We start from the raw sequence: 15,292 nt of genomic DNA, 5'->3' as shown, positions 1-15,292 counted from the left end.
ATTTGCTTGCCCATTTTTTGATTGCATTATTTGCTTTCTTAGTGCTGAGTTTCTTGAGTTCTCTGTATATTCTAGATCTTAGTCCTCTATCGGAGAAGTAGTTGGCAAAAATATTCTCCCATTCTATTGCTCTCAGTTGAGGTTATTGACAGTTTCTTTTGCTGTACAGAAGCTCTTCAGTTTCATGCAACCCCATATATTGATTCGTCTTTTAGTTTCTCATGCCTTTGGGGTGCATGAAAAAGTGCTCAACATCATTAGCAATCAGAGAGATGCAAATCAAAACCACCCTGAGATTTCACCTAACTCCAACTGGAATGGCCATCATTCAAAACACAAACAACAACAAATGCTGGTGAGGATGTGGAGAAATGGGAACTCTAATACATTGTTGATGGGATTGCAAATTAGTGCAACCACATTGGAAAACAGTATGGAGAATCCTCAGAAGAATGGGAATGAACTTCCCATGTGATCTGATCCAGGAATACCACTTCTGGGTATCTGCTCCAAAGAAAGGAAACCAAACTACCAAAATAATGCACACGTTATCTACATTCATAGCTGCACAATTCACCACTGCCAAACTATGGAACCAGCCAAGATGTCCATCAACAGATGAATGGATTACAAAACTGTGGGATATGTACACAATGGAATTTTACTCAGCCACAAAGAATAACACAATTACATCATTTACAGGGAAATGGAGGAAACTGGAGAACATTATGCTAAATGAGATTAGTCAGTCACAAAAAATAAGAAATCGGATGCTCTCCCTAATATGCAAAAACTAGGGAGAAATAGGTCATAGGAGGAACTCTAGATGAAGAAGGAGATACTATAGACGAACAAATAAGGTGACCTGAGGGGATGGGAGGGGGAAGAGGGAAATTCTTTAATGCACATGATGTACTTTAACAAACATATCAAAGTTAACCACTAAGGAGGGAATGTGGTGGGAATTGGGTAAGGGCCAATTGGATGATGTGCACATGTACGTCTCCACCATCTTGTATCCCATTAAGATGTATGACTACAATGCACCAATCAAAAATTAAAAAAGAAAATAAAACATCATCCTGCATATTTCTGCTTCCTTCATCCCCAAAGATCTATTTGATTTCCTTTTGAATTGCCATTAAATTTGGTCCTCTTTATTCATATTCAATCTGATTTCATTTGATTCTCCTGGATGAAAAAGGAGATAAGTCTGTGGAGGAAAACCTCATGATATCTGAAAGCAAGAGATTGAAATATCTTTTTTTTTTTGGTGTTGGGATTAAATCTAGTAGCATTTTACCTCTGAACTATGCCCCCAGCCCTATTTTATTTTTTATTTTTGAAACAGAGTCTCACTGTTTGCTGAGGCTGGCCTTGAACCTGTGATACTCTTGTCTCAGCCTCCTATGTGCTGGGATTACAGGCATATACCACCACATCCAGTTTAAATATTTTAATTTGCAGAAAAATGTGATGAGAATTTCTGGAGGAAAGCACTGTTCAGCTGCCAGGCAAGTGAGGTATGACTCTCCAGTATACAGAAGCAACTTTAGAATATACATATACATATTTATATACATATACATAGCTTGGCTGGTAAGTTCCATTAACACCCATAAACTTATCATAGAGATCAACACCTACTGCCTCCAGTTCTGTAGTATTTTTTAGAAAATTTCAAGATGTTATATAATTTTATTTGAAAATATTTTGTGTGGTTTTCCTAAAGATAAAGAGTATTTTTAAAATCACAGCCCATGGAATTATTATTCCTATGGAATATATTATCTCAGGTCCGGCCATTGTTCACATTGCTAATAGTCTTATGGTTTTCTTTTGCACTCTTGTTTATACAGAGTTTATGCTATTACTTTCGCTTCAAATTTAGGCCCTAAGAATTTTGTCTAACTCAAAATCTTTGATATTTTATCTTTTTTGTTATTCTTTATGATAATATTTTTGGTAAGATGGAAGTATTAAAATGGAGAAGTCTAAAATGGAATTATCTGGGCAAAGATAGTTTACTCTAAAAGCCACCTTTTGGATGACATAAATTCTTGTTGATGGAGATACTTTATGAGACTGTATGGTTCATGGGATGATAAGACAGCAAAAAGGGGGGGCTGAGGATGTAGTTCAGTGGCAGAATGCTTGCCTAACATGCATAAGGCCCTGAGTTTGATCCCCAACACAGAAAAAAGATTAAATAATATAAAGCTAATAACTGAGTATAGTTGTGTAGCTTATAATTCCAGTACTTGAGACGCTGAGACAGGAGGACCACAGGTTGGAGGACAGTCTTAGAAAGTGGTGAGACTCTTATCAACCTAGTGAGACCCTGTTTTAAAGTAGAAATACAATAGGGCTGGGAGTATCTTAGAGGTACAATGCACCTGGGTTCGATCTCGAGTACCCAAAGGAAAAAAAAACCAGCATTAAAAAGGGAAATAATACCATTGACACAAAGGAAAAATATACTTAACACTAAAAAGCTTTGCTGACATTAATTCAAAGTTTTGCACAATTCTACATTTTGTATAATAAGAAGTCCATATATTAATTTAAAAAGATGCTTCTTCTGGGTATAGTGGCAAAGCTTGTAATCCCAGTACTTGGGAGGCTGAGACAGGAGGATGGCAGGTTGGAAGCCAGTCTTAGCTGCTTAGGCCTTCTGGAACTTAGTGAAACCTTGTTTCAAAATAAAGAATAAAAAAAGGGCTGGAGATATAGCTCAAAGGTAGAATGTCCCTGGGTTCTGTCCATAGTACAACACACACACACACACACACACACACACACACACACACACACACACACACACAGCTTCTGTGTTTCTGTATTCATGTGAATGAGCCCTTTTTTAATTGGTTGATTCCATTTTGAACACTGAAGCCACTTAATTTTAGTATTTAATCATTTTTAGAGACTATTCCTCTGAGGGTCAAAAATGTGTAAGTAACATTTTAGCCAGGTTGAAATGAAATAAAGACATAAAAGGTATTTACAAGAAAAAATGAATTTGGGAGCAATCTGCTTCTGATCTTAATTGATTCTATTGCTAAGGTTATTCAAAAAATATCAGCCTCTCCCATCAGCTTCTATCAGCCTTTGAGAGCGTGTGGTGATACATTCAGGCTCTGTCAGCAGTGTGACTTGAATGAACAATTATACAGAAATTTAGAAATAGGAGGAGTACTTGTGGAAAGAAAGATAAAGAGAAATGGTCTGGCCTAGCCCTGTTTTTTTTTTTTTTTTTTTTTTTTTTTTTTTTACAGATGGAACCCAGGGGCATTCTGCTACCTCTGAGCTAAATCCCGCAGCTATATTTTTTATTCTTTATTTTGAAAGAGGGTCTCACTGAGTTGCAAAGGGCCTCACTAAGTAGCTGAGGCTGTCCTTGAACCCGGATCCTCGTGTCTCAGCCTCCCAAATGCTGGGATTACAAGGGTACCATCATGCCTGGCTAGCCTTGTTTTGGAAACAAGGGGTATTCTACCTAAGCTACACCTCTAAGCCCTTTTCAATTTTTAAACAAGGTCTTGACAAGTCAATGAGGGTCTTGCTAAATTGCTGAGGCTGGCCTCAAACTTGACATCCTCCTATGTCTGTCTCCCAAGCACTGGGATTGCAGGTGTATACCACCGTGCCCAGCTCCTATCCTGGTTTTATCCTTCACATCCCCTCTCTCTAAGCCTCAACATGGTCTCTAGAACACTCATATAGCCTTAGAGATTCTAGAATATTCTAGCCCAGTGCTCTTAGACCCAGCATGATGGAACTTGTCCCTTTCCTCTTGTAGTGTACAGACTCAACAACTGCTGGATATGGCCTTGAGCATGCGTTTGGTGGCAAGCTTTAGATGTGAGATAGAATAACGGAAACTCTTAGAACTGTATAGGGCATGTGCCTGGTAGCGATGGGGAATACAGTGGTGCATGACACACAGGTCCCTTGCCCTTCGGGAGCCTATGGCTTTATGCTTTGTTCATTTCTCCTGATTCTCTATTTTTATAATCTAATGAAGAATATTTTCTCTAAGGCTTATATTTTGCTTTGTTCTTCCAGTTTCTCTTTCCTTCCTTCCTTCCTTTCTTCCTTCCTTCCTCTCTTCCTTCCTCCCTTCCTTCCTTCCTTCCTTCCTTCCTTCCTTTCTTCCTTCCTTCCTTCCTTCCTTCCTTCCTTCCTTCCTTCCTTCCTTCCTTCCTTCCTCTCTTCCTTTCTTTCCTTCTTTCTTTTAAGGAGAAGAGTTCTATCCTGAACATCAGCCCGGTGTCTGGGTGTCCTGGGTGTCTAGGATTTCTCCACTGGTTTTTGATCAGATGATTTTCCACTTCCTAGATTTTGCTCTGCTTGGTGAAGCTGGGACCCATGTCTCAAAAGTTGGCAGCCATTCATAGACCTCCTGCCTGCTGGACTGCATGTCCCTCCTGGCTCCTGTTCTATCCCCTGTGACTCGGTTCACCACAGGACCACCAGACAGAGCTCTGACTAAGGCAGCAACACAGAGAAGGCAGAATAGTATGCACATTTTCCAAGAACTTGACCTTTTTGAGCTCAGTTCTTTCTCTTTCCAATGTAGGCATTTACCAAAATATATCTAGATGACAATTTGAAAATTCTGACACTCAATTTGATTTGATTGAGGTCATATAATAGAAATATTGAGACTTCCTGGCTCTGGCAGTTTCTGGATGGGTGACCGCTGGCAAGTTACTGAACTTTACTGTAGCTGAGAGTCCTCATCTGGAAAATGAAGATAACAAGAGTATTCATCTCACAAGACCGCAGTGAGGATTAAATGAGATAATCCCATAATATGCTTAGAATAGTGTCTGGTACGTGGCAAATGCTCAACAATGTCAACTATTATTGTTGTCATCATTCTTGTTAGTTGAATGCATTGGATAATGGATTTATTTTCCATTAGCTATTTGGCATTCATTCCGAGGAGCACAGGGTCTCTAAAATAAAAGCTTTTGGAGAGGAACACAAAAGATTAGCGATGCTGATACTGAAATAAGGTGAGAATTGACTTTGGAGCAAGGAACCTAGCAATGTGGAGGTCATTTATGACCTTCACAAGAGCAGTTTTGGTGGAATATGGAGGCAAGAGCCTGATTACAGTAGACCAAAGAGAGGATGGGTCAGAGCTCACCATGGCTCCATAGAGCCAGAGAATGCTCCAGGCATGGTCACTTGGGTGTTAAGTAGCATTTCTTGTCCCCTCTGGCTGGCCTGCTCCCTTGTCTCTCTGCAGAACACAGATAGACTCCTGGAAAGAAGAAGGGAGCATCACTGTTCTGCTGCCCACAGTTTCTTGTCTCTTCCTTCCTTCCCCTGGTTAACTTCTTTGCCTCTGGTTGTCTACACATAAAACTTCTCCTAGAAGGCTTCTTTCCACTAAACACAAATCCATGCAGATAGATTCTTGGAGGGGAATTTATCAGTTATGTTTAACATGTGCCACTTTTATAGGAGTAAGTCCCAGCTTTCTGTATTTGTTATGGTTTGGATATAGACAGGCCCTGCAAAACTCATATGTTGAAAGAATGGTTCCCAATGCAGTAAAGGTGTGTTGTGCGTGTGTGTGTGTGTGTGTGTGTGTGTGTGTGTGTGTGTGTGTGTTATAAGAAATCGAATCTAGGGCATTCTACCCCAGAGCTATTCCCCCATCCTTTTTTACTTTTTTTTTTTAGGCGTCTCGCTGAGTTAGCATGGGCTGGCCTCATATCTGAGAGTCTTCTATTTCAGCCTCCCAAGTATTGGGATTCCAGGAATGTGCCACTGTGTTCAGCTCAGAGGTGGGGCAGTGATTCCATCGTGAAAGCACTGACCTCACTGCTAGATCAATCCATTTGTTGAATTAGCTGAATGGGCTGATGAGCGGTGGGACCTTGTTGGAGGAGGCTGGGAGCCTGCCCTGCGGCTCTAAATTCTCCTTGGTCCTTTCCCTTGCTCTGCTTCCTTTTTGCTCTCTCTGCTCTCTGGCTGCCCTGAGCTGAGCGGCTCTCCTCCATCAGCCCTGCCACCATGATGTTTCTGCCTTGGAGCTGGTCAACCATGGACGGAACCTCTGAAGCAGTGTTTCAGTCACAGCAACACAAAGCTGACTGACAGTACTCCTGGACTTTGGGCTCAGGAGCTTCTCAGTTGGTGATGAATGATCGAGTGCCTATGGACAGAGCTTGGGTACTCACGCTGCATTCACTCTCACCTTCCCAACATTTTCCAGTAGCAAATAGGTCTTTTTTTAGGTTTTCATCCTAGTAACTCAGAATCCCTTAAAAAAAAAATGACATAGATACTTGCTTTTTCAAAAAGAATGGGGCCCAGTCTAGGGGCTTGTTTTGAAAGACATTCAAAGGTTGAAAGAGAAATAAGGGACATCAAGGGAACAACAGACCGTGAACAGCTGAAAACAACTACCATGTACAAAGCCGGGGCAGAGCAGAGGGAAAGAGGCCCCAGAGCTATGAGCTTAGTGACCTCGCAGTGAGACTTGAGAGACACTGGACTGTGAAATTCTGTAAGAAGCTCCATGAGGGCAGAAAACTTTGTGTTGTTTTTCAGTGAATCCCAAATTCTTGACACATGGTAGATCTCAACAAATATTAGATGAATAAATAAGAGAGCTTTGTTGGGGCATTCTGGAAAGGAAATCTCTTCACTCTTCTGAGGAGGCTGTTAGAAGAATGTATCTCTCTTCCAGCTTCTGCCAGCATTGTGGTCACTATGGGTAAAACTTGGTTGACAAGTTGGTTGATTTGTGTAAGACAGAGTTCAGAGATGGAAAGAACCCAGATCCTTTCTTAATAACATTTTGGGATTTCTCATCCAAACAGATCCTGAAACTTATCTTCCCTCTGAGTACTTCAATTATGAGATAATGAACTTCTTTGATTATTTAAAACACTATTTTACCTGACACAATGGTCTGAGTTATACTCCTCTGATGGCTAGTTTAGTTTCCATTCAGGTTTGAAGGCAAGGAGTTATGTTGGAATGAAGTTAGTCATGATTTAACCGTGGCCGATCTCTTATATAGGAAATCCTAAATCTGTCCTAAAATTTGGCAATGAATTACTGTATCTGATTGGTTGAAGTCACTCCAACAGCCCTATAATAGGGGTAAAACATCTTATATACTCTTCATTAAATATTAGTTTTCCTCTCCTTTCTATACACAGCCTTGGGTTCAAAGGAGTTTCTAGAAGTTGACACCTGGGAACAAATTTCCAGGAAAATTTATGTTCTGAATTTTGTTCTCTTAGATTTGGGGCATAGCTCAGTGGTAAAGCACTTGCCTAGCCTGTGAAAGGCTAATATCCAGTGCCAAAGCAGGGAGATGGGAACGCATCCTGAATCATCCCAATCTCTCTCTCTCTCTCTCTCTCTCTCTCTCTCTCTCTCTCTCTCTCTCTCTCTCTCTCTCTCTCTGCTGTACTGTGGATTGAACCCAGAAGCATTCAACTTCCAAGCTTCACTCCCAGCCTGATTTATTTTCTTTATTTTGAAACAAAGTCTCACTAAATTGTGGAGGGCCTCACTAAGTAGCTGAGGCTGGCTGTGAACCTGCGATCCTCCTGTCTCAGCCTCCCCATTACTGGGGTTACAAGCGTGCGCCGCCATGCTTGGCCTTCATTCTCCTTTTAAACCTGTTTTTTCTTTCCCTCCGCTAAGGAGGCGTCATCCCTGAGTTTTTCTGCGTTTTCATCAGGAGGCCACCATTAAAGACATTAGGACCTTTCAGTTAGTACAAAGCTTGGAATCTATTTGTTTGATTTATTAAAAATATACCCTAGCCTGAGGGTCCCAGGGTATGCATACAAAATACTTCAATTAGATTCAAACCAGCAGCTAAAATTTCCTGTTAAGAAATTGAAATATCTAAAATAATAATAAAGCAAACCCAAAAACTTCTCCCAATATGGAATGCAGCAAAAGTGGAGGAGAAGCCCAGGGTCAAAGTAGCTGCAGGCTGGTGACCCAGGGACAGAGGGAGGGGCCAGACAGGGCTGACTCCTGTGTGCCATGACTTGCTGTAATTTACAGGGCACTGACTGACCACACCATTCCTTAAGCCCGCCGTGACAAAACCTCCAAACAAACAAATAAACAAGCAGAGAACCAGGCTGGGTGGTGCACACCTGCAGTACCTGTGCTTGGGAGGCTGAGACAGGAGGACCTCAGGTTGCAGGTCAGTGTGCAGTGACTTAGCAAGACCCTGCTTCAAAATTAAAGAATACAAAAGGATGGGGTATAGTTTAGAGGTAGAGTGCTTCTGGGTTCAATCTCCAGTAAAGTGTGTGTGCAGCCATGTGCATGTATGGACACACACACACACACACACACACACACACACTTAAAATTTTTTAAAAAGACCTTCATTCTATTTTATTTATTATTTATTTTTTAATTTTGGGCGGGTCTGGGGGTGGAACCCAGCATTTGACCTCCGAGCTACACCCTCTGCCCTATTTTTTATTCTTTATTTTGAAATCAGGTCTCACTGAGTTGCAGAGGGCCTCACTAGGTAGCTGAGGCTGTCCGCGATCCTCGGGTCTCAGCCTTCAGAATGCTGGGATTACAAGCATGCGCCACCACACCCGGCTTGACCTTCATTCTATTTTAACACAGTACCAAAAGCCTTCCTAAATAATGTTCTTTTGAATGAAAATTACCTTTAAAAATTATACAATCTATGTCAATTAAGGAGGGAAGACCATTAGTCATTATTATAATCCTAAATTAATCAATAATATTGCATTAGTCAGTTTTCTGTTACTATACTGAAATTTCTGAAGCTGGGTACTTATAAAGAAAGGTTTATTTAACTCACAGTTTTGGAGGCCCCATCAATTTGGTGTCTGGTGAGGGTGGCCATGACTGGGTCACATTATCGGGGATAATGAGGGGAGCAAGGCGGAAAGATCAAATGACAGAACAGAAATCCAGGGCTCAGGAGGGACTGGTAATGACCTCTCATTCATTTGTACCTCCTGAAAGATCCACCACCTCTTAATACCACCACACTGGGAACTGAGCTTAAAATGAACCTCACGGGGCACATTTAACCGTAGTTAGGCCATCGTAAGTATCCCGCAAATACTCCACTGAGACTCTCCTAAGAAATTCAGATGGGTCTTTGCAGGATTAGTTAAAGGGATGGCAATATCAAAGCTATAGCTTATTTTTATGGTTATATTTCAGAAGATGAGAATTAATGTCTAATGACCCTTAATATTTAGAATAGAACAGGTTTCAGAAAAAGGGAGATTGGCTGTTGCATCTAGTAGGGCAGTGATTCTTTGGTCAGAATTCTGGCTTCAGTCAGTTCAGACTGAATTCTGAATTCAGTCAGTTTCTGGCTTTGTAGCCATAGGTGGGACCGAAGTGTGGCGTTCTTCCAATATGTTCCCTGCAGACAATGATGTCGATGTTGCTGGCCCTGGGATGAGCCCCAACCTTTTTTATTTTTATTTTTTATTTTTATTTTTTGAGGAACTGAGAATGGAACCCAGGTGGAATTCTACCTCTGAGCTATACCCCCAGCCCTGTTTTTCATTCTTTATTTTGAAACAGGGTCTCATGAGCAGCAAAGGTCCTCACAGAAGGCTGTCCGGGAACTGCAATCCTCCTGTCTCAGCCTCCCGAATGCTAGGAGGTGTGTGGCATCACACCCAGGTCCATGATGACCTCTGCAGTAGAGAAATCCACTTGGAGATTAACTTCAATCAGAGCATGTAGCCAGAAAGACAATGCCAAGATATACTTTAGAAAGGGTAAGAAACTTACACTGAAATTACCAAGAATTGGAGTTTTTATTCTGAGCTCTATGTGATTGGCTGATGTCTCCTAACAAGGAAAGCAGTGCCTACAGCAGGTCCACCAAACATTCTTTTTCCTTTCTTCTTCTACTCAGCAGTGTGTTCGGAGGACTCTCTAGAAGCGAGGAACTTATCCTAGACCGCGTCTAAGCTTACCGGGGCTGTGTGTTAGTCAGCTTTTGGTTGCTTTGACCAAATACCTGAGAAAATCAACTCAGTGGAGGAAAACTCATTCTGGTTCCCGTCTCAGGGGTGCCAGCAGTGGCTCGGCCCCATGGTGGGCTCATGGTGAGGTGGCGTGTCCTGCTGGGGAGCATGAGTCAGAGCAGAGCTGCTCACCCATGGGAACCACGGGGCAGGGGGCAGGGCGAGATGAGCTTTTCAAAGGCATGTCCCTGCAACTCAGTTTCTCCAACTGAGCCCCCAACCCCAAATAGCCCGTTCATCTGTGACTCATCAGTGGACTTTCACTGTCCAGGTGGAGGCCTCTCGTGCACCTGTTCTCTGAAGTTCTGGACAGTGCTGCCGTGGTCCACGCCTCCAGCACTTGAGCCTTTGAGTGCATTCCAGATCAACCACAACTGCTTCCATGATACATGCCCAATCTGGGTGGCTTTAAGCTATTGGAATTCTTGTCTCACACCTCAGATGGCTGCGGGTCTGATGCCACAGTGTTAGGTTGTGCCCTCTGAGGACTCCAGAGAATCCTTACTGCTTCTTCTGGCTCCTAGTCTTCGCTCAGCCTTCCTTGGCTTGTACAGCATCGCTCCAGTGGTGTGACCACCTTCTCCTGTGTGTCCACACGCTGTTGTCCTTCTGTGTGTGCCTGCCCAGCTTTCCCCTTTCTGCAGGGACATGGGTCATATTGGGCTGGGGCCACACTTATGCCCTCATTTTAACTTGGCAACCTCTAGGAAGACCCCACTTCTCAGTAAGGTCACATTCTGAGGGACTGGGAGTTAGGACTTCAACGTATCTTTTTTGGAGGAAACTCATTTCACCCCATGATGATGTGTTTAATTATTACCATTTCCCAGCCTTAAAACAATTCATTAGATTCTACATGTATTCAGTACTATGGAAAGTACATTAATTAAGACACAGAAATGTGATGCCCAAGGCAGGCTTTGTTGATAGTAGGAGATCTGGTAGAAAAAAACGCACAATTTAAGGAAAAGAGCCAGATTACCAAAGGCTGAGCTCCGCTCAGACGGCCCGAGACGGCTAAGTGCTTCCTGACATCTGGGACCATGACATCTGCACACACCTTTATTATAATAATAAATTATATAATAATAATATAAATTATTTATTAAATAATAATATAAATTATTTATTATAATCACCTTTATTATAAAGGTGATTGCATTCTCTTACAGCTGATTGTGTACGTTAATCTTCTGAATTATAAACTGCTTGAAGAGAGGGACTTTTTCAAGTCATATTTATATCCTTAGGGCCTGGTCTATAAGTAGGTGCTCAATGTGTCAAACTGAAGACATTAAATAAATCAAGAACAACCTGAAATTTCGGCAGGTGTTTCCAAGGGTTTCTGCTTACCCGGCAGGCAGAGAAAAGTGAGAATGTATACACAGAGAGATTTGGTGCTGCCAGAAGCTGTCCTTCATGGGTGCTAGCCATCTTTGAAGTGTTATTTTTATTTTAAAAATTAACATTGAGTGTGCAGTTTACTCCATACATATCAATACATATATACTTTTTTTTTTTTGATGGTACTGGGGTTCCTGGAAACCCTTCTACCTCCGGGCTACACTCCCAGACCTATTTTATATTTTTATTTGGAAACAGGGTTTCTTAAGCCAGCGAGGCTGGCTCCGAACCTGCGCGATCCTCCTGTCTCCGCCTCCCAGCGTGGGGATTACAAGCATACGCCACCAGGCTCGGCTCAATGTTTGTTTTAACTCAAAGTAATGTTTCAAATTTCTTAATAACTTATTTCCCCTTCCTCATTCCACCCATCCAATGTGAGAAAAAGTGTCGGCCCTGGAAGTTAGGTGGTGTTTATCTAATGACTGTGTGTACCGCCTGGCACTTGGCTACAGTGAAGGGACTTCAGCAGCATGTGGGACGCTAACAGGGAACAAGGAAGGGGCTGTCTGGACAGCAAAAGCCATAGCAGAGCTGACAACAAGGAGCTGTTTACCTTGGAGAGCGCTGGGCAAGCCGTGTGGGGTACTGTGGCTTATGCACGATGGATAGAGCTCTGCATCTTCCTTCTTCCTCCTTCTACTTGTGGCGGAGGAGAAGTGGGAGCAGAATATGAGGGAAGGAAGGGCGGCAGCCAGGGAAGGAGGAGGAGCACCTAAAGCACCTAAGAGCCCTTTGAAGACAAGGTATTTTGGTTGTAGTCTTTGGAGAATGTGAGGGCTGAATTTCTTTTTTTATTTTCTTCTTCTTCTTCTTTTTTTTTTTTTTTTGCGGGTCTGGGGGTGGAAGCCAGGGGCATTCTACCTCTAAGCTACACCCCCAGCCCTTTTTTATTCTTTATTTTGAAACAGTGTCTCACCGAGTTGCAAAGGGCCTCACTAAGTAGCTGAGGCTGCCCTCGAACTGTGATCCTCCTGTCTCAGCCTCCTAAATGCTGGGATTACAAGTGTGTGTGCCACCATGCCCAGCTTGAATTTCTTGAAGAAGTGACCACATCTTGATGTGCAGGACAAAGGGAAAGGATGCAGGGTCCTCAGAAAAATGTAGTTGGAGGTGATTGGAAAAAGATAACCTTTGGCAGTGATACTGAGAACCTACTGGAGAAGAAGGTTGTAATGGTCCAGATTGCTGATGTGTTGGGCTAACCACTGCATGGACTTGTGGGACTCAGAGAGACAGGGCAGCACCTGAGCCATTTACTAAAGGATGCTGCTGCCCCAGCCCAAGCTCTCAGCATTTTCATTACCTGTTTTTTATTTGTGGTGCTGGGGATCACACATGCTAGTCACACACTTTACCACTGAATTGCATCCCAACCTCTCTGTGCCTCTAAATGTCACCTGGCTGGCTTATGACATGCACCTCCCCAAAGGAGTATGCTCCGGTCTAGTCATGAGACATTGGCGTGCTGCAGTTAAGTCAAGGTTTTTGTTCCGATTGCTCTGTTTTTGAATATGAAGGAATAATCACATCAGTTGATTATCACCTGGGACAATGTCTTAAAAAAGAAAAAAAAAATTGCGAAGGATTGTTTTCAGAAAGGGCAATTAGAATATTCTGGTTTTAAGCTGAGCATGGTGGCATATGCTTGTAAGCCGAGCATTTGGGAGGATCCTTGGGAAGGATCCAAGATTCCAGACAGCTTCAGCTACTATGTAGTGAGGCCCTTTGCAACTCAGGGAGACCCTGTTTCAAAATAAAGAATAAAAAATAGGGCTGGAGATGTGGCTTGGAGGAAGAATGCCCCTGGGTTTCATCCCTACCATTGCAAAAAAAAAAAAAAAAAAAAAAAAAAAAAAAAAAAAAGTAAAGAAAAAGAAAAAGAATAAGTGGAATATCTTGGGCTTCTTTTTTTTTTCTCTGAAAGCATGGCACAGGAATTTAATTTTGCTAAACACTTTAGTTAACTACTCAAGAGGTATCATTTAAGACAACCATGTGATTATCACAGGTCAAAATTAAAAAGAAATAATCCAGTTCAGAAAGAAACCACAATATAGGGAAGGATGAGAATTAAGCAGACGTTTGGAACCCATCACGTGGCGTCTGCTGGAAGATGCAGCCCACGCTGTTAGATGTGGTTCTGATATTGCTCTTTGGCCAAAACTGGTAAGAACTTAAAGTATTTTATGGGTCAGGAGACTTTTTAGCTCTATCTGCAAAGCTGCCTCAAGGAATTTTCTTTTTATACTTTAACGGTTCCTGCCAAAGCTTACTTTTCACTAAGAATGGGCAACCAGAGAGGTCTTTGTCCAAGTCCACAATATAATCCCTTCAGGAAATGCCATGACAGGGTTCAGCTGATGAAATAGGAACTCTGGCACAGTGACCTTCTTCCCAGATATCCTTGGACATACTTTATGTTTCACTGGGCAAACATTTCCTTCCAGATTGGAGCCAGTTCTAAGGGTTTCTTCCTTCAGAAGGGCCAGGAGACACGATAGGTTGCACAACTGTGGAGAGGTTTTCCTTTTAATAAAATTACCTTCTAATATTTCCTAAAGCTGGTTAAATAGAGTTGTGCCAAAACATAGTAACCTAGTCCCTGCCTGGGGGAGGTGCAGTATGAAGGATGCAATTCAAAGAGGAAGGCGAAGGCGCCCACGGCCCGGCATCTTCTCGCCCAGTAGCTCTTTCTTGGTCGTTTCTGTTGATGTGCCAGTTATAAGGGACAGGGACTGCTCTTTTCTGAAAGTTACCTTTACTATGCCCGCTCCCCATATTCCAGTATGTTAATCTACTTCCTTTTGTGAGAGGCATACAAAATGCATGATCTGATTCATGCAAAATTTATCTAAGCATGTTGACTTTGTATGTATTTACTTATGAAGCCTTGGAGTTGATCAGCAACACCGGGGGGAAAAAACCTAGAATAAAAAAGCAAAAGCAAAACAAAACAAAAAGATCCTTCTTGCTTTCAGGAACTGTTGTTTTAAGAGTAATTATCCCACTAGAAACAATGACAGTGACTGCAACATGAATTCTTGTTTAGAAATGACAATAAAATCCACATGTCCTTGAAAATCTTAGTTCCTCTAAGAGTCCTCCAAAATAGATAAAACTAAGAACCTGGGTTTCATTGTTTATTTGTGGCTAATTAGTGAACAAAATTCTCTCTCCTAAGCAGAAAGATGATGAGCTGTCTCTAAAGGGTCAGAAAGTTCTAAGCCATTTTTTTCTCACACTTGGGCAGCGTACTTGTTCATTTAGAGGATAAAAATGATTTCAGCTTGACGGTGCTGGTTTAAATTATATTCGGTTAACAATATTACTCAACTTTATAGAGACAATTCATATGTGATGAAAAAGAGTGTATTTAAAAATAATTGAATACAGGGATGTTTATATACCCATTAGATATAAATTGCTAATTATGTTGTTGAAATTGTGCGTGTGTGTGTGTGTGTGTGTGTGTGTGTGTGTGTGTGTTACTGTGGATTGAACCCAGGGGCACTCTACCACTCAGCTGCACCCTCAGCCCTATTTTATTTTTTATTTTGAACAGAGTCTCGCAAAGTTGTGGAAGGACTCACTCGATTGCCCAAGAACCTGCGAGCTTCTGTCTCAGCCTCTCGTGTACTAGGTATAGGCGTGCACCACCACGCCCAGCCTGAAATTTTTGATATTTTAAATTATTTTTTGTCTTGTTGATCTCCAAACAATGGGGGAAGTAAGTATCTGAGTTAGTTTCCTAGAGCTTTGCTAGTAGACTCTCACAAATTTGGTGTTTTAACACAACACATTGTGTGTGTGTGTATTGAACCTAAGATTGCTCTACCACTGAGCTACATCCA

Source organism: Muscardinus avellanarius, assembly GCF_963383645.1.
Source record: "Muscardinus avellanarius genome assembly, chromosome: 17".
Taxonomy (NCBI): Eukaryota; Metazoa; Chordata; class Mammalia; order Rodentia; family Gliridae; genus Muscardinus; species Muscardinus avellanarius.
This window is presented reverse-complemented; position numbering follows the sequence as displayed.